At 50.1% G+C, this 22,605-nt stretch overlaps 1 protein-coding gene across 2 annotated transcripts in view; it reads right to left on the reverse strand.

Moving 5' to 3' along the window:
* Positions 1-22,605, reverse strand: part of PRDM16 (PR/SET domain 16) — a gene marked incomplete at both ends in the record, with an annotated part of 286,316 nt that overhangs the window by 68,100 nt on the left and 195,611 nt on the right. The window lies entirely within an intron of this gene.

The following is a 22,605-nucleotide window of genomic DNA, read 5'->3' on the forward strand; positions in this document are numbered from 1 at the left end:
TACTGTGGAGGGGAACGGGACCAAGCGGAGGGGCAAACAAATCCATGATGGAGCTCTCATTGTGCTGTGTCCTAAAAAAGCTGCTTTTCTCCCTCCTTCCCTCCCATGCCCACCACACACCGTGCTGCTGGCACATCTCCACTGCTGCACCCTCCTGCCACAGCTCCCAGCCCAGCAGCACATCCCCTGCACCCCACAACATGAGCCCCGTGCCGGTCCTTTCCCAGCCTCCCCAAGGGGCTGGAGCCAGAGCCCGGCTGCCCCCTACTAAAAATATTGTTGTTGAGATCCAGCACTTTTCTGAGAGGCAGGAGGAGTGTTTCCTTCATGTATTTAGAATCACCAGTGAAAAAGGTCATTGTCCGAGGAGAGGAACGCTTCTGACGGGCGTTTAGGGGCAAAGAGGAATTCACTAAGCCTTGGTGTGTTCAAACCCTCCCCAAACTTCAGGCTGGGCTCACTGAAGCTTTTTCAAACAGTTCAGAACTATTCAGAATAAGAATTCTTGGAGACAGAAGAGCACGTGGGGGTCCCTATGGCAGCGCTGTACCGAGCCCAGGGAAGAGACATCTCGCATCCCACTGCTTTCCCATAGCTCTGGGAGCTGCAGAAAGAATGAGCCTTCCCCTTTTGGAAGCATCCTCATTTTTTGTTTGATTGGGTGCTTGGATTTGATGGACAGTGAGAGAATACGGGGACAGGACTCCTGAACACCCCACTGCTATCTGCACATTATTTGGATTTGCAGGTTATCAGTGGGGCAGCAACTTCAGCTATGACCTCATTAACTAATGTGGCCACATCAGCACCTCTCCACAGCCTTTATCACTCATCATGTGTCATAAAGCAGCCCGTTGACACCTCATAGTGAATGCCTGTTGTATCTTATCTCCTGCAGGGATAGGACCCTGGCTGGGAGACAGGGAGCACGGCGAGGAATGCAGCTGGGAGACAAGTTCACCACCAGCAGCTGACAGGGGATGATTTCTCAAACAAACACTGAGTGGGAAATTAATGGGCTTTGGTTTGCCACTGACAATGCCGAGCAGAACTACATTAACTTCTGACTGCCATAATTTAAGAATTATTACTGTAATTTCAGACCAAAGCTACTGGGACACTTCCATCACCTCATCCAGATCCCAGCTGCTGGACCCCCCTGCCACCACGCTACACCAACCAGGTCCAGCATCCTTTGTTTGCAGGGATACAGACTCAGTCCTGGGGGCCAGAGGGGGGAATTTTTGCTTCTGAAAATCACAAGAGTATTTTCTCCTGATTTCTTCACATAAAACCCCTTCCTTTGCATCTCCCAAACTGGACCCTGGGAGAAAAAGCAGCACACCCAGCACACAGCAGCTCCCACCCAGCTGGATTGGAGACTGGAGTGATGCTGGAATGCCTTTCCTTGTTTTACCTGGTGTTGCTCTCTTAAAGGGTGGTTTTTAGAAGGTGTTTGTGCCAGGAACGTGGCACGTTTCCATGGCAGGAGCTGGGCATTCCTCCTGATGGCTCAGGGGTGCTCAGCACTGCAGGAAGCACAGGGGCTGGGGGCTTGATTAAAAACCCAGCCAACCCTGATGGCATAGAAAGATTCCTGGGACTTACACTGAAGTGAACAGAACATCATAGGCACTGAGAGCACATCGGGTGCTACTGAGTCAGGAGGGCTCAGCAGACACAAACAGGCAGCAGCCACAGCAAAGATGGCACATCCTGTCAAACCCAGAGAGGAACAACACCCCGTGTCCTTCGCCCTTCCCTGTCAGGGCAGCAGCTGCCAGTCTGCTCTATTTAGAGCCCTGAATGGGAAAGATGATCGGCTGCTCCAGGCATTGGACTGGGATGCCAAAAGGCTCCAGCACGTGCCCCGTGTGCTGCAGATGCTCTGGGCAGCTTCGGGAAAGTTCCCTGATTGTTTTTCCTTATTGCTGAGTCTGCAAACTTGTGTTAATAATCTTGTCTCTGACTGGCTGGAGACCCCCAGCTGTTACACACAGCCATTCCCAAGTAACTATAGGAAATGGAATTCCCACTCTCCAGACTGACAACTGAAAATACAGTCCCAGTGTGTAACGACTGTGTAACCTCTCATCCCACACATCTCTCCTTCACCCAGAACAACCGCAGGCAAGATGAGCCCCAGACCATATAACCACCTTGCACCCAGCAAACACCAAAGTTTGCTAAAAGAATTTACCCCTTAGAATTAAACCCACCCACCCAACCAAGGAAACCACCCCGAGGTCTGGCACCACACTGCACAGTGGCCATCCCACATCCCTGCCTTCTGTCAGCGCTGTGGATGGGATAAAGAGTTCATCAACCCTGGGAGCTGCACGGGGCAGCTGGCACCCACCGTGGGACCGTGGTCCAGCCATGGTCCTTCCCAAAAACATGGTTTATCTTAAGGACATGGGGTGCTTTTCCTGCCACTTTAGGATCTGTGGCATATTCACATGTAGCCTGCGTACCCATCCAGTGTTCTCTGCCCTCTAACTTCTTTTTATTCTCTGCTTTTTAAAAGAGCATCTTGTTCTCAGCTCCTTTTTTTTTCCCTTTTGTAAGTGATCTAACGGCATAACGAGGGATCTAAGGGCTGGGAAACTCCCCAGGCTGATGATGTGGTTCCCAACAGTTAAGCTACACAAAATCCCTAGATCCTGCTTTATCTTCTCATATCCACAACCTTGTTACTGAGTCTGGAGGCTGAAAGATCCCTTACAATCGACACTGGGATAAAGACTCTTCTCTCTGCCTTTTCCAGACTCTAAACCACATCTTTTATTAAACCACATTAACCTAAACATCCTCCCTTTATTTCTCCCCTGCTGGGTAACACCGTGCCAGAACAGGAGCTGCCAGGAGAGCTCAGTGTCCTGCTGAAAGCAGGAAAAGAGGCTGACTAAATGAACAGAAAACATCAACACACCGGGCTGACGTGTTCTGCGTGGATTAAGGTGATCAGGAACGTCATAATGACTTTCCTCAAGTGATATAAACAAAAGCAAAACCCCATCACTATTTTCCATGCCCAACGTGCCAGGAAAAGTAATTTTTTGGAAAAATGAAGTTGAATCGTGCTGCCCTGAGAAGGTTCCACTCCAGCAGAAGGAGCCAAGTGTATCACAAAGCCCAGATTGTTCAACACCTGCACGGTCAATGCACCTTTGTGTGCTCTAGAGGCAGTGTTGTCTGACAGATGGATGGACAGATGGACGGAAGGATGGAGAGAACACAGTGAGGAGGACTTGTGGCTGGCTTCCCTGCACCTCTGGCCATTTCACTTGTCCCTTCTGCACTTCAGCCTCCCAGTTTTGGAAAGTAGTCCCTGATCATCATCCGTCCCCTTCGGATGGTGCCATCGTTAACCCCTCTTACTCCAGAAGTGCTCTGGAACTGTGATATGATGACAGCAACACACGTGAGGATCTCTGAGCATCACTGTTGTGTGCACACAGAGCATAAGGTGTTGTGGAAGTACCACCTCGAGACAGAAGTGGCTTTTCTTGCCACTACACCACTACTGAAGGTGTGTGGGCTTTCCAGCATTAGAACAGTTGGGCAGTCTTTTTATGTCGCATTTTTCAAATGACCTCAAACATCTCCATTCTAGAGCCTTAACTAGAAGTCCAACCCCACACATAGTTACCACCCAGGAGCCAAGACAAGTCTTGAGAGCCAGGGCAACAGGAACACTCCATGAGCTCTGGGCTGGCTGTGCCACAAGGCTCTGCTCTCGCCCAGACCTCAAATGAGACACACCAACCACTCTTCATCCTGGCCCACACTGGGCCCTTCCTACCCTGTGATGTCAACACACGTGGTCTGACATCACCCTTGAGCACGGCGGGGTCTGAATGTGGGAGGTGATGAGGAGATGGGGACAGTGTGACCAGCTACACAGGGCTCTGCCTCCCTGTCACAGTCCCATCCCATTACCTTAAATCCCAATAGCCATTCCTGCTTGGTCTTGGGGCAGCAGCTCTCCTCGTTAGCTGACGACATTCCTTTGTCTATGAAACGTAAAGCATCACTTTGTTTTCCTAAAGACCGTCCAGAAGAACCCGTCCCCAGTGAATGATGGTTCAGTTAATAATTTAGTACTGTGCTGCCTGCTGAATTTCCTGAATCAAAATATGATGGATGGGAGAACAGTGGGGTTATCGAGCTTGCTGCCCGTTCTATTTCCTGAAGACATGGAAGAGAGGGCCAAGGATACCTGCTGTGCAGAGCCCACTGCTGAAAAGTTACACTGGATCAATGCAAGTTTGCCAAAAATAATTATTCTCTCAGGGAATGTCCAAGACACTCTCATTCCTGACCTCTTAAAGCTGAAGCTTGGGAAGTGCAAAGACTTGTGTCTGCGTTGGTGTTTTCTTAGTAACTCGGGAGGCTTTGCAAATAAACATCTATGCTTCGGTAGCCTACTGTTAATTTTTATATTATCTCTAGGAAAAGGATGTGGCTGGAAGGCAGAATATGGAAAAGTCAGTCAGCAAACACAGTGCTGGAAGGCAGACACCTCCAGACCTCTCCTTCCCTCTCAGCTCAACCCGGAGTGCTCACTTGCCTGATGTGTCTGCACTGACTGGGGAGATGAGGGGATGCTCCCTTCGCCCGGGTACCCAGCACCAAGCCAGGACCACAGACTCACTGCACAGCCCTGAGCCAAAGGCATGACAACCAATCCAAGGCTGCGAGTGACCGTCAGCGCACTGCAGGGACTCACTGGGCAGCACCCTGGGGTGCTCTGCTATCCAGGGCACATTGCCAATATCCCTCACAACAAGATAAACACAGGTTGTAGCAGCACAGATGCCTCACCCTGGGATCAGACCTTTTTCCTCCTTACTCTCCTAAGGGCTCCAAGGTGCCCAAACACAAGACCTCACCGTGATGCTGGTCCTGAACCCCGTCACCATCCCACTCCCAGACCAAACAGCCTGGCCACACAGTGCCACTGAAGAGTAAGAGCCACCAAGAAGCTCCCTCCAGTAATGATGTGGAACAGTGGCACAGGAAATGAGTCCAAAAATGTGAACCAGAGAGTTTTCTCTCCAGTGTTCAGAGCTGCACAGGATGGGACCGTCCTTCTCCTCCTTCGTCCTGTCCCCTCACAGGTGTGGGCTGCTTCAGCTTTTTTCTCTTCCCCCCCCCTAAAGATTGATTACCTGCTAAGCAGGGTTTCTGCAGTGAGCACTCTCATCTCTAATTATTAGCACTGCCAACTTCTCCAGCACAATGCTCAGTGTCAGATAAACGAAATCTGTTCCTGTCTGTTCTGTAACTGATATCAGCTCCATAGTGACAGTCCCTGACCCAAGGACCCCAGGCTTTGTTTAGTGCTACATCTTTACTCTGCCGAGAAGGGAGTCCACCCACATCAAAAAAATCAGTGGTATTAATTAAACCACAGATACTGTTATCACTTTCCTGAATAATGGCCTTTTTCAAGGCAGAGTGAGCAGCCTCAGCACTCTCTGCTACTGACAACATTAAAGAATGCTGTCCTTCCCTTCCCCTGACTGACTTCAGAGCGAATCCCAAACACATCCCAAGCACGGGAAGCACCTGGCTTCGAAGAAACGTGCAACCTTCCCCTCTGCAGCCCCCTGAATGCTGCTGGCTCTGTAAACCATACCCTCCTCGGCAGCAGCTACTTGTGGGAGCAATCCTGCGATGTTCTTCCAGGGCAGCGACGCACACGGGAACGAAGGCTCCGCGCAGACCTGCACACCAAGAGCCAATAACATTCGGACCTGGAAGCTGAGTCGATTTTTAAATATTCCTAACAAACCCACAGCTCTGATCAATAGGAAAACATCGACTGCCATTCCAATACTCCTCCTGTTAATTATTTCATTAGCTTTATAGGTTTATTAGCCCCTCAGGCACTGGCAGCCAGGGCTGGGGGCTGCAGGCTGGTGCCTTGCCGTGCCCAGGTACCATCCCGAAGAGCCAGGGTCCGACAGACTGAGTCCTGATGCACAGGAGCCAGAGGGAGGTGGCAGCCAAACCCAAAGGTCACTGAGGCACTTGTTTAACAATATAAGGTGTGGGGGGGTTATATCTTTAAAACTGAGCTGCATTCCCCTTTTCTGAGAAGCACCTACTGTACGTAAGCAGTGAAACAACCTGACATGCTCAGCAATGCGCATGGTTTTCCATTGGAATTTCCTTCCAGGTTCACAGGTCCACAGGCTCCTGAAGTCAAAAGGTAAAGGGTGAGTGTCCACAGGCTGCAGAGGCTCCTGGGATCAGCATTTATGTGGGCCTGATGTCCCTTATTTTACATCCCCATGACTCATACAACAGGCCACAGCACGGGGCCGGCACACGGACACGGTCACAGCCTGGGAGCCTGAGCTCCTCAGACCAACCTGAGCTCCTTCGTTAGAAAACACCTACAACCCGCCCTTCACGGATGAGGAGAGGATGTAGTGAGTGTTAATTACCAGTAAGCCAGTCTGCTTTCCAGCCTCAACCACTCCCACTATTGGTGAGTAGCCCTGAGCTCCGGTGCTGACCCATCTGACTCTCAGATCTGCAGCGTGGTTATGTTCTCTGTCTCCAGGAATCGCGGCAGCGGAACGATCAATCAGTGGAATCGGCACGTTTTGACATCCAGACTGTTGTCCTTCCTCCCCAAACTCTTTTTCACAACTTCTTTTCATGACAGATATTAAAGGCATGTTGATTACTTGTTTAATTGACCAGTACTGCTGGTAACAACACAGCAGACTAATTGAAACGTATGAGAAACAATTACGAGTAATTGGAATCAATTAATTGATGATTTTCTGAGGAACTGCTGCTTGACGCTGGCAAATTCTAATTACATTTACACGGGCCAGGAAAAACCTGAAATCCCACTACAGATTCCAAAGCAACACTGTGTTATTCTCATTGGACCAGGTTCTGTTCAAGCATCCAGAGGAGGGGAAGGAAATCTACCCCAGCACTGATTCTCCATCCTCACTGAGCAGTGACAAGCAGACTGAATAGAGGGGTCTCTCTGAGGACTCGTCCCAGCCTGGCAGGCATTGCAGAGGGAGTTTGGACAGGGTGAGTTTGGACAGGATGGCTCTGAGATGCCCACACAGCACTGTGCCTTCTGCTACCCCACGGTCCTGGAGCTGCTGCCCAGTCTGTTACTGGTTCCACAAGACAGGGTGGTTTTGATGCTTTAATACATATCTATGTATAGATACACAGCTATCTATAACCATGAGTATGTGTGTGAATATATACATATGTATGTCTTCCTGTGTCACACTGACACTCTCAGCTTGCTCAGCAGGGATAACTTATGGACTTGCTTTTGGAAACCTCCCTCTCACGCTTCTGCCCACAGTACCAGAGGTTTTGCCCTCCTTCAGACCCAAAATGTTACTGGAAGGGGGAAAAAGTGTAAGGTGGAGAAGGGGAGACAAGGGAACTTAGAGGCTTGGGATGCCGCCCAGGTCTCCTGACCCAGGACCACTCCCAGAGCATCCCACTGCCCTTCACTGCACAGCAAGTGAAGAGGGAGCATAGGAGAGGCAGGGCTGAGCTTCATCCTTGCTGGTAAACGTGAAGGGATGTTACTGCTCTGACCATAAACACCCAGAACAAACTCGTCCAGGCCAGGGACTGCTGTGAGCAGAGCCGCCCTGTCACTGTTAAGTTTGGTGTCTCTTTCTTATCAGATGAGAGGGGGCTGGAGTTTCAGCATCCTGACTCCTGCCATTCTCCCCTCTTTCATTCCCACTTCCTGCCCTCTGAAAGTCAAGCTCCCATTCACAAAAGAGGGGCCTTATCTCCTTACCTCTTGACCCTGAATCACGGCTGCGACTACGGGGTTTTATTTCGGTGGGGCAGCTCACAGGTGACAAAGTCCTTTGGCTCTGTGACTTTAAGGAATAAAAGAAACACCCTCTTCCCATCTGGTTTTGTTGCACTGAACACAGTACATCTGGATCTGCAAAACCCCTTGGAAGCAAGCTACCCTTTATAAACAGACCTTAAAAATTAGGAGGAGATTTACATTAAAATCAGAATCACCTCAAATTCTGAGGATTTTCACCAATAAAAAGGGTCAGTGTCAGTGGATTTTCTCTTTTGCTGGAGCCCAAAACTCAAAGTGACTGTGGACACCGAGCTGCTCTGCCAGAGACGCACTACATAACAGCCCTTATCAGAACTCAGGCTCAGACTGGCTTTGAAAGGGGTTTATCAGGTCTCACAGCCAGAGCACTTGAGTGGAGCAGCTTTGGTGGGGAAAGGACCCCAGACAGTTAAGGGAGCTACAGCATGCGTGCCCATGAACATTTAGAGTGGTATGTTAAAACCCACCTACTTCAGAGACAACATCTAAACTTCTACCCTTGAAAACTACGAGCCCCCAGCAGCCTAAGGATTTAGGCTTTTGCAAGCCCAGATTTAAAGAACACATTTCCCCCCCTGAGCTCACACCCTGCCATCAGACCCCCGATCTGTGCACCATCCTTACGTGTGAGTGGGTTTCCACAGTTCAGCCTGCAGCTCCACTGAGCATTCCACAAATTAAAACCACACAAACCCTCCAAATCCAGTAGCAAAACTGCTGTTCACATTTACAGCCACTGAAAGCTGTTTCTACAATTCCTTCTGAAACCAATCCTTCTGTCAACGGGTTCCCTGGGAGGGACGGAGCACCGAGCGGGGTTACCATCAGCCATCCTGCTTTGCTTTTGGGATGGCTGTGGCTTCTGGATTGTGCAGTTTAGATCCTGAACCAAAGGAACATCCTGGCTGGGTACCCGTTATCCTGAACCAACCATCCCAGCTGGCCAAGTAACCATTATCCCAAAACAAAGGAACATCCCAGCCAGGTAACTGCTATCCCACCTGGCTGGGTAACTATTATCCCAAACCAAAGGAACATCCCAGCCAGGTAACTGTTACCCTGGACTGAAGAACAGGCAACCAGTGCTCTGCCTATTGCATGGAAAAGCAGAGAGCATCTGCTGCGGCCAGTGACTGAGGGCAGCAGGGCCAGTCCCCATCCTGCCTTGTCCAGAGTCACCAGATAACAGGAGGAAATGTGTCCTGGGGGGAATCACCCCTCTGGCTGGACACCTCACGGGTCCTGGGTGACCGAGTGACCCAGAAGGGCAGTCCACACACACCTGGGGAAGGCCACACGGGATCCCAGCGCCATTCATTACACAGAATCCAGAGCCTCCTCTGCAAACTTGTCTCAGGCGTCCAGTGCCAGATAAAAGTGACATGAAAGCATTTCTGGTCGCCGTGCCCAGAGCTCCCCGCGTCCCACGGTGGGACGGTGAGAGCTGACAGTGCACAGCGGGCCCCAAACGGTTCAGCAAACTATGCCATGTACAAGATAGCACCAAGGGCCTGTGCTTAACAAAGTGTCCGAGCTCCTTTGAACTCGTGAGGAGCTTTGTGTGTTTTCTCCTCTTTATTTTTGTAACTGCTCCAGACCCCAGGGCAGGTGGTGCGAAGAGATCAAGACAGGGCTGCAAGGAGCAGCGGATGCTCGGTCTGAGGGGCAAGAGCCACGAGCAGACATCTGAGACTGCAACTGATACAGCTATGATCCCACGACACGAGGCTCTCAGGTAGGTGCTTTCAGATGCACAGCTATTTACTATGACATGGAGACAGAACAAACATAAACACTACCCCAAAAACATCTCCCCTTCCCTGAGGCTCCTGTACCAATTTGTGGGCATCAAGAGAGGATAGAGAAAAGAGAAGGGACTCACTTAAAACCAGAGGACAAAAGAGAGAGTGAGGAACGTGTAGCTGAAGTCCTGACTGCCAGCTAGAGGCCACTTCTTCAGTGGGAAGCAGAGGTTCAGCTCACTAAGCATCACTTGTCACGCTGCCAGAACCTCCCTGCACAACCCAGGCTCCTCCTGGCAAAGGCCCACTGCAGTTGTGCGTGGCACACGAGTCGTGCGTGAACATCCCTCTCACACTAAGGCTTGGGAAGGACCAGAGCCTGAGGGAGGAGTTTGGAAGGGTGCTACTGGTGGGATTAACACAGCACACGTATTTCAAAATGTCTCACTAATTAAAGCATCTCTTTATGAACCTTCAACTGGCCTACAGCTGATTAGCAGAAGCTTTCACCTTCACTTTCATCCCCTCTTAACTGGTTGATCACCTTTCCAGGAGCCTGAACAAACAACTACTACTGGTAAACTGGAACGAGTTACTCAGAAGCCCTTTCTCCCCAGCCAGGAGAAAGAAAAACATCCCAATTTCAGGACACCTTTTACTAGAGAATGCAAAAGCTTTCTTAAGGTGAGCTGTTCATCCTTGGTGCCTGCTCTCTGCCCCTGAACAGCCCAACTGCAGCACCCCAGCTGTCGATGCCAGGGCCTTCACATGATCAGCAGGTCAGGCAGTTTGCTGATACACTCCGTATCAGAAACCTGATCAGCCTGGAGGTCAAGTAACTTATCGTCAGCATAAACAGAATTACTCTAATAAGCCCATCTAACTTTGCTGGCCTCAGTTGTCTATGGCCTCAATGAAAAATGATTCCCAGAGCACAAAGGGGTGTGTGGGTGAGGGCTCAGTGGAAAGGGGGCAGCAGCTGATTCCTTTCCTACCAGATGCAGACACACACGGATTAAAGGAAACACTCGGATGGAGACAAGGGTAAATCGAGGAAAAGCTGGCCCAGAGCTCTCAGGCACAAGGTGTGGCTGCATCTGCCACCGATCCTGCAGAAGCCACTGTAAGTTTTGGTCTCAGTGTGCTGGGTTTGGTTTGGGGTTGTTTTCCAGAGTGCCTGGATGCGTTGGATGCCTGAGATGGAACATGAAAGGCTGTGGCTACCAGTGGGGCTGTGTGCCCATGGAGGAGATGCCCTTGTGTGATGCCTGAGCACTGAGATACATCCAAAACGCTGTCCATCCCTTCTCCCATTCTCTGCTTACCCAGACAGCCACCCTCTTCTTGGAGGAGTGTGTCAGGGGCCAGCTCAAGGAGTTTGAGAGAGCTCTCACTCACTGGGCCTCCTCCTGTCAGAGTCTGAGGAGCGCTGAAGCCCAGCTCTCAGCCTGATCCTGGGGACAGGCTCGTTCCAGCGCTGCCCATGACCACCTTTACTCCCTGCCAGACATTCAGGCAGAGGCACACGGGCTCTGATGCTCCGGACACCACTGAGTGGCAATGCCTCCCTTCAACTTCCAGTTTTTCAACTTTGACAAATTTTCCTCAGGATAATATTTTACTTTAACCCCCCTTTCCCCCCCCTGCCCGGAACCTGCAGGAACAGCAGCGCGAGGCAATTTAACTCCGCATTCAATCTTCTACGATAACAGGTTATCTACATAGCAGCCTGCAGGTCGGGCCTCCCATAATGAGAGATGCCTGGCAGTTGACTGAAAGCTGATTCCTGTCAGAAGCTATTTTCTCTCCGAGACAGAGGAGACATTGTGCCCCTTGGTGCTTGAGTGTGGCCTTGGCTACTGCCAAAAGACCACCTTTTTTTTTTTTCTTTGCTGAGACAAAACAGAATCCCCCTGCTGTCAGCTCTATCTGGAGCTGCTGAAAGGGGATGTATAAGCCCAGTAATGCTGCTGAGGAGATAACTGTCAAACAGCATGAAAAACGCTGCCGATCTACCGAGCCGAGGAACTGAAGCTCCATGGAGGCTACAACTCAATGCTCAACAGCTCTTGGCATCTGTGAGGTCTCTTTCTCAGCTGCTCTTTAATACCCTGGTGAAAGAAAATACTGTGTGTCCCAGTGGGACTCAGAACCTGCCTCTACTCACCAACCGCCCCGGGAGCTGGTCAGCTGGGTGGCTGCTGGAGATGTGGAAACGGGTATTGTTCTCTGTGAGGGGGCCGGGAAAACTGGGGGATAATGAACTCTGGGGCCTGAATGTGAATGACATTTTCTACCTGGAGTACAGCGTGGGGCTCATTGGGACAGAGAAGCAGCCCAGGGAGCAGCACAGCTCTGCCCCATGGTCACAAGAGCAACACTGGGGATCGATGGGAATCTGCGCTCATTCCCGAAGGTTTTTGCCACTGTGGATACACCACACACCAAGAGGTTTGCCCTGACTTCAGGACAGAAGCTGAGAGTGAAGCAGATGCAAACTTTACCAAAGAGTTTTTAAGATCAAACACGGTGTGGATGAGTGTAAGAAACCAGCATACTACTAGTTGTAATGATACACCAGAAACAGGTTAAAGGATGCCCTCCTCCCTGGCGTAAGCTGAAAACCACAGCCGTAAGGATCCAACCCCACGTTATACCTTCGGGGGCACAACTTTTTTGGGGGGACTCCAGAAGCACCTTCAGCTGCCCTCAGAGCTCAGTACACTCACCCAACATATATATACATATGTATTCCCATAAATATATATCCTATATAGACATGTATGACATACCTCTTTGTTTTACCTTGAACTTGGGTCTATATAAGCACATATGTCTCAGTGTCTACAGGCATCCTCCTTCATTACCAGAGTTTTATTGGGCTAAAAGGTTTGGGGAGCAAAGAGCCCACCAGATGTTTTAGCCCAGCCAGTGAGTCCTTTGGAAACATCCAAAAAGAAACTGCAAACTGGAATCAGACAATAAACTGCTGCTTAAACCATTGTGGTGTAGACCTCAATCCATGAAGTGATTAATCAGATACCTTCTTTTTTGTTTTCATAAATGATAAGTAAATCCACTTAGTTTATGTGAATCGTGCCCATAGGGATTCCTGCCTCCCCAGCCCCGTGCTAACTCCAGGATGGCAGCAAGCCAGAGCCTAACAAATACGAGTGGTCTTGAATTATGTCAACTTGTATGTTTATTTCTTTTCTCAGGGAAAAAAAAAATCCCCCCAGTCTAGAAGGAATTGCTGGTTTCACTGTTTACTTCTGCTTTTCCTGCACTTAACCACAATATCATTATCAAAGCATCCCCCGATAAGGGAAATACAAACTCTCCCATCTCTAAGTTTAGCCCATAACAGCAGGGCCAGGTGTGGTAACCATTACTCTCCCCTTCTGAGAATGAAAAGAACAATCTTTGCTCACAGTGTATGTCTGAGAAAGTACTTTAAATTACCCATTTTTATATGCTTACATAAGAGAAGCCACTTTAGAGCTTATCGGCTACAATACAGGGAGCAGAACTTCAGGGCTTTGGTGTCACGGCTTGGATGTGAGCCACCAGGAAGCTTGGGTGGCTAAGAAATGCCTCCTCAAGGCATTATGAGATACCACATCGTTACACACAGTGGCAAAAGGCTGTGAATAGACTGAGAAAAGGCCCTGACACTTCTCCAAGGTTCCTACAGACCTCTGAACTTTTCCTGCCTGGGATTAAGGCAGGAGGACCCACTCAGCTACCTAACTCCAGACCTTCATCAAACTCCACATCCCCCCGTAACAATTATCATCGAGACTTGGCTTGTAACATGCAGGCAGATGCAACACCAGCACTTCCTGGATGGCATCTGCCAGGCTGCCACTCATCCAGGGCTATGACAGGCATTGTCCCATGAAGGTCCCTTTCCCACCCTCCAGGACACCGATAACCATCCAAAAGATTAACCCTGCCACAGAAAGAGCTGCAGCCCATCGTATCACATCAGCAATGAAAAAATGATACACCACAAATCCCTGTGAGGATGGGGGATCGAAAGCAAAGCTAACGAGCGCTGCAGAGAGCTCTACAACCAAGCAAAGGGGTCATAAATGGCACCAAAGCCAGAAGAACCCACTGGTCAGCAAAGGTACCTCTGCCAGCCCAGGTGTCTTTGATCAGCAATACTCCTCAAGAGCAGGGAAACTCAAATGTGTGAATTAACGACTCTCCCAGCTTCGTGGCCAAGCTGGGAAGGCTGCTATGTAGCTAAAGCCCCGTGATGTGTATGGGGAGAGTGTTATCTAAACCACGAGGAGGACTATAAAATATCTTAACAGCTTCTGCTGCTTAGCTGGAAGCAGGGCTCCCCTCGTATCTAATATGAAACAAGTGGCCCAGCCTGTGAAAGGCAGCTCTATATTCAGAGGCCGCAGCGGCTGGAAGCTATGGGGTCGTCTCAGAAGCTCTCAATTGTTTTTAAACTCTGTTTTTACAAGGAGCGTGAGATTTATAGGCTCTTGAGGGGAAGAAAATGATGTAACTTGAGTAAATCAACAGGCCATTTATTCCTGGCCCTGTTTCCTCTCTGTCACTGAGCTCTGAACTAGCCCCCGAGCGCTCCCTCTTCCAAACAAGAGGCAGCCCAGGCTGCAGACATCTTGCAGGGACAGTTAAAGGCACAGCTCCTCCCTGGCCCCGCCGCCAGCCCTCGCTCCCCACGGAGATCGGGGCGCAGCCGCAGCTCGATGCGCCCACAAGCTGGAGTTTGCTGGCAGAGAGCGGGCGCTGCGGGGCTGCTCCATCCCGGGGACAAAGCCTCACTGCTGCAGGGGGTGACCCCCACTTTTTGAGCTGTGGGACCACAGCGTTTCCCAAAGCAGCATGCTGCAAACAGGCACAGGACAGAGGGATGGGGGGGTAGGTCTGGTGAAGGGAGGAGGATTGTTTCCCTCCCCCCACCCCCCTCTTTTCCCTCTCACATTCCAGCTCTCTAATGATAATAGATTAGTTCATTACAAACCATCTCCAAACTGCTCCTAAACCTCCAGCTTACTTTAACTGCTGCTCAGTGACCAGAGTGATGTCTACTGAGCAGCAGCACTGCTAGTGTTGAGGGGGATGGATTTCCTTCCCAGGCACCCTAATTCAGAAACACACTGCTTTTTGTCCAGAGAACAACCTTCAACCACAGGGACAAGCTTGGCACCGAGTGCCACCAACCCCTTCGCTGTTCCCTGCCGGCAGCTGACATGTGTGTCCCCTGTACCTGGCCACAGACGTGCAGCCCCCCTCCCAGGGCATGTTCCCTTCCAAGAAGGGACAGCACAACTCCAAGAGGCGATTCCTACCCAAGGGCCTGCTGTGATTTCCTTAGGGTGCTCCTCAGAGGGAACTGGGACTTCAAGGCCCTTGCCAAGTGATCAGTGTGGGCACGAGGAGGGTACTCAGCGCGAGCGGATCCCCAGCCCAGCTCAGCCACCGTGTCAGGACAATTCCCAGGAGGGACAGGGTGATTCCCAGGAGCCATGGGGCATCTCAGCGTGCTCACTACAGCAAAGACCCCAGGGGAGGGCTCAGCTCAGCTCGGGCGCACGTGTTCGATACAGACCCATCTCACAGAACAAACCCTGAAGCTGAAGAGCCCACGTGAAGCCCAGGTATCGCCCATGGGCTCCTGGTCAGAACACAACCACTTTAACCTTTGTACCCTTCAAATTTCAAGCCTTGTTACCATCCCCTAACCTGCTCCCTTAACCTTGACCAGAGGAGGGTTTTGCCTTCCCATGTAAGCGCCGTGTGATGGATATACACTGTGAGCAGAGGACCTTTCCCCCCCCAGCTCCTCTCTTTCAATGCTCTGCTATTCAGCAGAGCCAGAACTTTTGCTTCCTGCTGACACACAGCTGCCTCCCAGCCCTGCTGCAGCCAGCGGGGCAATCTTACCTCCCAGGTCAGCCAGCCAGGTTGACCCCTCACCTTTGACAGTGATCTTTATCTAGACTCCATCTTAATTATTTATCTCAGGAAGGTCAGGAAGAAAATGCCTCTCTCAGGCCCCCGACCGCTTCAGCCTGTGTAACTTGTTAAAATGCAAGTGCTTTGAGGATGGTAATTCAACCAAGCCAGCTAAGGGACTGGCACACCGCTTTCTGTGGCAATTAGGAAATGCTGATGTTCAGAAAATTGCTTTCAGCTCACAATTGTCACTCTTAAACCTGGCAGCTGAGAAATCCCTTCTCATAAAGCCGCCCGGCTCAGAAGGGGCAGCAGGTCTGTGTTGAGGATGGAAAAGGTTTTACATTGTTTTAAAATCCATTCATGTATCTTGGGCTCAGAGCTGAGAAGTTCAGTGAAACCCTCGGACACAGTAAAGTTTAAAATCTCTGGGGCAATCCAGGTAACACCTCTGTAAGGAACCCTTCAGAAACCTCAGAGTGTTACAGCCAAAAGAGTTGCAAGCAAAGTTTTAATAAAGTTATTAAAAGTCTAGTGCTCTGTCTTCCTTGCAGTAGAATTTCACAGCATAATTTAAGAAAAGCCACACACACAATAAAAAGGAAGAAAAAGGGGGGAAAAAAAACCCTTGTAGTAAAAAACTGGGGTATAATTTTCTTCAATCAACTCCAGCTCATGACTGCAATTACCCCAAATCTTTCCGAACCTTGCTGTGATACACCAGGGACAGGTCTTGGAGCCTCTGTGGGTGGCAACCTTTCATCTGCCTCTCAAACTGTTCTTTATTGTAAGGTTTCAAATTAGTGCTAGCAGCAATGAGCAAATTTGATAATTCGATCTCAAATTAGTTAATGTAATGTGCCAGGAACCACTAACTAAGGCATAGCAAAGATGAAAATGTATCTTTCCAGACTCAGGATGCAAGGTTAACCAGCCTGACATTTCATATTTGAAAAGTTGCTTTTTATTTTAATTAAAATGAAATTTTGCTTGAAATGCACCCCCCCCCTCCCCTCCCCACAGTGTGTTTCTCTCATTCTGCATGGAAAAACATGCTATAAATACAGGAGGCACGCATTCTTTTGTGATACCACCTAAATTGTGTCTGACCCAGACAGCTGTGAATTGGGTGGAAATCATTAGGATCATATGTACTGATTGAGCCTTTGTAGATAGCCCAGTTAACGGGGGATGTGTTTCCATGGCAGCTTTCAATGAAACGAGCCCCTGCTTCACATTGCTGAGCCTTATCTCCAGTTTACCCAAACTCATTTGTTCTGGAAATCAAGATGAAATATTGAACTAAACTCAGGATGGAGCGTTCTCCAGTGATGGGTTTGGCAGGTTGGTTTGGTGAGCCCATGTCACCACACCTCAGCAGTTCTGCTTCTCTTTAAAGGCGATGCCACTGAGACCAGGTTTAGGTACTTTTGTTCCTCTCAGAACTTCTCTTCCACCTCTACACTCACTTTTTCCTCCCAGGGCAGCCAAAGGAACGACAAAGCTCAGGCCAGTCCCTGTGCCCCTGCACAGCGCCCGCTGCACGCACGGGCAGGACTGACCTTCCCAGCCCCAGACCCCACGCAGCAGAGGCAGCAGCAGGTCCCTGCGCTGACCAGGAGCACCCACCCCGCAGGACCTCTGAGGTATCCACTGAACCTCACATTGAGATGTGCAGGTATTGGGGTGTGGGCTCCAAGGGTTTTTCCTGAGGAAAAGGGTGATCTGAGAGCCAGTCTCCACTGTCCCTGCCCCTCCAGGGCAAGGTATAAGGTTCGGGGGAGGAAAGGTCTGTACCTCTTCTTTCCAGGTTCGCTGCTGAGAGTCCCCTCTCCTCCAGCCATCTCCATTCCACTGTGAAGAAGCTGTTTCCCCCTTCAGCCAAATACAGACGTTATCTGGACAGGCTGAGATACTGAGCCAGGGAGTCTGAGCACACCCAGCTGGGAGCGGTTAAAGCCACTGGGAAGGACAAGTTTATGGGGAGCATCCTGCCCAAGCCCCTTCCCTGAAGCCACCTGCGGATTTCTGACATTTTTTAATTCATTTCTCTTTTAATTAAGAATATTCAGTAAAACTGCCCCAACCTGTGACTCATCTCAGCCTCCTAAGACACCACTTGCTGATGAATAAACAGGTTTCAGCATTGCCATAAGCTTTGGCTGGGAGCAGCAGCAGCTCTGCCTGGACTAGAGGAGCACAAACAGTGTAATAAAATGTGTAAAACTTTCCCAAACCTTATCAGACCCATACTAAGAGCATGCTGGATTTGTACTAACTGGCAGAGTTACTCTCATACGTGTATCCTAATAGTATGACTTACATTTGAACCTAGCTAAAACGCAAGACAGCACACACAAGCTGAGGATCCACCCAGGAACATGGACTCCTCCTGCAAACTCTGCTTCATTTGTTGCTTGTTTTATTATCTTTTGGTTTTGCCTAGGATGGAATGACACTTGCAGGAGGGGAAAATAGTGAAGGGACTTAAATTCATAGGATGGCACAGCCCCGCTGCTCTCTTCCCAGGAACAACGGTGTTCAACGACCCACCGGGCAGTCTGGTTTGAACTGTGAGAAGCTGGGAGGCCAATTCTGAAGTTTCAGTGGAATGATGGACTGGTAAGAGCCTGAAAAGCATCACTGTTGCTCTGCACCTCAGTCAGAGCTGAAAGGCCTCCAGCCCGGAGCCGAGTGACAGATGATTCTCCCCTGAAATGTTTTAAAACGGAACAGAAGACGTTCTTTATCTGTGTGGTCTGAGCTCATTTACTCCAGGAGAAATCTCCAGCTCCCTCCCGACTGAAAGCCAGGTCTTGTTCTCCCATCTGATGGATGAATGGCATTTAGAAGTTTGATACTGTCCCCTGAGATGTCATTTAAACCCACAGATACTCTGAGCAAGCAGGTAAAGATCGAACATCATTCCACAGGCTCATCTCTCCGGCCCCACACCCCCTGCCTCACACAGCAGCCCATCTTTGCTGTTTCTTGTTATAAATCACAGCACCTCTCAGGGAACTGCCACGCTGTGTCTTGGGAGAGGTCTGGGAGAGGTCTGGCTTTGTACCTTTCACTGTGAAACGATGGAACAGAGAAGCAAAGCTCCTGCACACGGCCTGAGCTCCGCAGCCACCCCTCTGCCACAGCTAGCTTTGAAACCTGCATTTCTTTCTGATTTTTAGGCTGTCTGAACAAAGAAGGGAAGGTAAGAGCTGCAGAGTGCTGGCTTCCTTCCCCCAACTTCTGCAAGGTGGGAAAATGCCCCTCGCTCAGCACTGTGGACTGGCAGAGACAGCATTCCTTTGGGACACCCTCCCTTGTCTTCTTCAAACTCAAGTGTACATGCCAAGCTCTACCCCAGCATCCTGCAAACTATCCATGGCAGTGTGATGTACACTGCCTGTCCCACTGCTGATGCAGGTTCTGACCTCTGAAAGCAAAAGATTGCAGCAAGGCAGCAGCTGCACAGAACAGAGTCCCTTGGTTTTGGGGAGTCCCTTTTTTGGGGGGAGTCCCTTTTTTTGGGGGAGTCCCTTTTTTGGGGGAGCCAAGGACTCACTCACTGTATTGAAATCTGCAGATTCTTTCCCAGAACAGCCTACGCTCAGGGCAACTGCTGCTGAACTTGACACACAAGAAGTCCTCCCCAGCACAGCAGCCTGGGGAACAGGAGGGGCTGTGGCATCTGATTGCCCACCGAGGCCAGGCGCTTGTTCAGCCCAGCCCCAATCAGATAGCGCTACCCACACGCTGCCCTGCGCCTGCGAGGTTCTCTTCCCTTTATCACAGAAAGGGCTCCGAGACAGTTGGAGCTGCTACTGGTGTAATGCATCCAAGATGAATAGTAGAAAAGGCTGAAATAAAACCCCAGCTTCCTGTCCCATGTGTCTGCCAGACTGCTGGTAAAAGGTCAGGGGCATCCTCACTCCAGGCTGGTAATTGCGAAAAATGGAGGGGGTGAGCCCTAACTGGGAGATCAAAGGAGAAGCGGAAAGGAGAGGAGCTTACTGGGAACAGAGCGACTGCAGGGGGAAACATTAGGGGGAAAAAATCTCTTGGAATAGAAAAAAGCCAGGACAATTAGCATTGCTGCCATGGATCAGCCAGATCCCAAGTAAAACTGAGCAGAGAGCTAAATACAACCAATGCTGGGCAGCCATTTATTCCTGCTAAAGCAGAGCATGGAAAACTTTTCACTTGCTGGGAAAAACCCAAAACTGCCACAAGACCAGAACCCTCAGAGCCCTGGGAATACCCAGTGCGCCAGGCTGGAGAGAGCATCGCTTCGGCAGGGCGCCCTCGGCCATTGAGCCCAGCACTGTCCAAACCCAGGTGCAGCAGCCCTTCCCTGCTGGGTGCTTGTGGAGCCAGGGAAAGAATGAAATTCCCAGTTTAACCCACAACCAGAACTTGAGATTAAAAGAAGAGACTGTGCTGAATGTGTCCCACTCCTCCCAGTCCGGACCCGCAGCTCCCACGGCGCCTGGTCCCTCCTGCGCTGCTCTCAGAGAAGCATCCCTGCAGCATCCCACATGGCACAGCCAGTGGATCCTGTTCCTGCCCCCTCCAGCCCAAACTCCCTCCTGCTTTCCCTCCTTTTTAAAAAGCTCAGAAACGTCTTCGAAGCAGAAACACGAACACTCCCCCTCTCCAAGCAGGGACGTCGGGCTGTAAACACCAACCCCACGAGGTGCCCCCTGCACAGGCTGCGTGCCGAAAGGGATCCCCTCGCTCTCAGGTCTGTGTACTTAATAAACCAGCCCACTAATGACATTTCCTATTTAAATGAAGGTGATTATGCAACCAAACAATATTCTGCAACAAAGGATGGACAATAAATCAGGAGTTGGAAGTGCTAATGGCACTCACATTTATTCCTATTAAAACTTCCTGGTTTTGAAAGCTGGGCCAAGTCCAGAGATAATGTATTACAAACTTCCCCGCTGAAGGATTTGGGTTCCTCTAGGCTCGGTTCCAGTTATAACTGGCAGCTAATACTTTCACACATTCACAAATCCTGAGCTCCTCCCCAAGAGCAGAAGGGAGCGGAGAGGTTTTGGCTTGGGCCAGACGACTGGGGAGTGCTGCAGAAGCGGATGGGAAGGGATGCAGAGCTCTTCGATGGGGCTCCAACAGCCAGAGCTCTTCAGAAGCGCATGCTCCATGCTCAGACGTGTACACGGGGTACACGTCGCACACCTACTCGATGCCCTAAACTAACACACAGCAAAGCCAGGCTACCCAGCCCCACAGCAGTGCCACCGCGTGACAAAGTGACACCGAGCCGGTCGCTGCGGTCACACCGTTCGGGAAACATCTGCAGCTGCACGAGTGGGACTTTGACACGGGCAGAGTCTGCGACTGGGTCTGTCCCAAGCTCAGACAAGCCCAGGGACAGCCCCAGATGCAGGGCAGGAGGGTAAGAGGGAAGGAAACCCTTGGGAAGTGACATCCAAAAACCAAACCCAGCTTCTGCTCCCAGAGAACAGCCCTGGGGTCCAACATTGGGTGAAGTCAGCGGTACTGTCTCTCACTGGACCCACGGCACATGAGAAGGATCCAGGACAATGCAGGGGGCCATAAAGAACTGCCCAAATGCTTGAGCAGCCTGCTGCGTGTTCTGTTCACATACAAACACTGCAGTGCAGACCCCAGCCCCAATTCACAGCAGCATCACTGAATCACAGAATCTTTAAGGTTGGAACCCTCTTCCTAGATCAAGTCCAACCATCAGTCCAACATAGCCATGGAAACCCACATCCACACGTGTTTTGAACCCCTCCAGGGACAGTGACTCCACCACTTCCCTGGGCAGCTTGGACCAATGCCTGACCACTCTTTCGGTGAAGAAATCATCCCTAATATCCAATCTGAACCTCCCCTGACGCAACATGAAGACCATTTGCTCTCATCCTATTGCTAGTTACTTGGGAAAAGATGTGTTGATTCCTCTAGTGCTAGGCCATTAAATATCACTCAATACCTTAAATCTAAGCCCAAAAGAAAGCTTCACCATCCACATCCTGAGCATGGCACGTACACTACCAAGGGTACTTAGGAGACTGTCCAAACTCCAAGCATCAGCCAGTGCTCATCAGACGCACTGAGGCCCATTTATGGAACAACAAGGCTGTGGTGTTTGGGACATGACAGTGCTTCATCATGGCTCACAACTCCATTCCCCAAATGCACTACTCCAAACACATGTTAGCATCCATTGTGCGCTGCAAAATCCTTCTCTGGTGTATCTGACAACACCTACACCCAAGACCCTCAAGCACCTTTCCAAAGTTATTTCTGGAAATGTTGAATCTCGTAACAGCAATAAAAGGAAAATATTGTTGTAGCCAAAATAAATGTCTATTTGGAACGTGTTTAAAAAGCACTGGAATATTTGTGTAAGTTGGAAATACTAACCCTCACAGCAGAACAGCCTGGCTGTTGAGAGATATCAAGGAGCAGGATAAACATATAAAGACCTCATGGTTGATCTGTCTGTTCGAAGGAAACACTCAGCAAGAGGAAAGTCTGAATTCTGATTCAAATCAGAATCCTGTTCCATCCTCTACCAAATCCCTTATACAGGATGAAATCCAAACCAACAGCCTCAGCACTGCATGTTTTGATCGGGCTGTTGAAGGCTGAGGCCGTGCTGCTCACAGGGTCAGCACGCTGAAAGCACACAGAAGCCTCCACGTGTCACCCAAGAAACACAGCACAAGGGATGTGAGACCCCAAAAAGGACCTGCAAAAATATTCACAGTTCAAGCAAAAGTGTGTGAGAAAACTGTATTTTCAACGTTCCACTGAAAACCAGACTGGGAATAAACTTGTTTGGGTTTTTTTTTCCTATGGGAAAAACAAGATCTCATCACACTTGTAGTCCCTTTACATCTGCCTAATGGGATGAGAACCAAATGGTTTGGTCTGTGGAGGGGCCAAAGAGTCCCAGTCCAGGAAAGCTCTCCTCTTTCATCCCCAATCTGACAATCTGACTGTGCACTGTGATGTAAACACTTCTTGGGTCAAGTCTCCGTAGTCTGGTACATC

Source organism: Gallinula chloropus (assembly GCF_964237585.1).
Source record: "Gallinula chloropus genome assembly, chromosome: 23".
Taxonomy (NCBI): Eukaryota; Metazoa; Chordata; class Aves; order Gruiformes; family Rallidae; genus Gallinula; species Gallinula chloropus.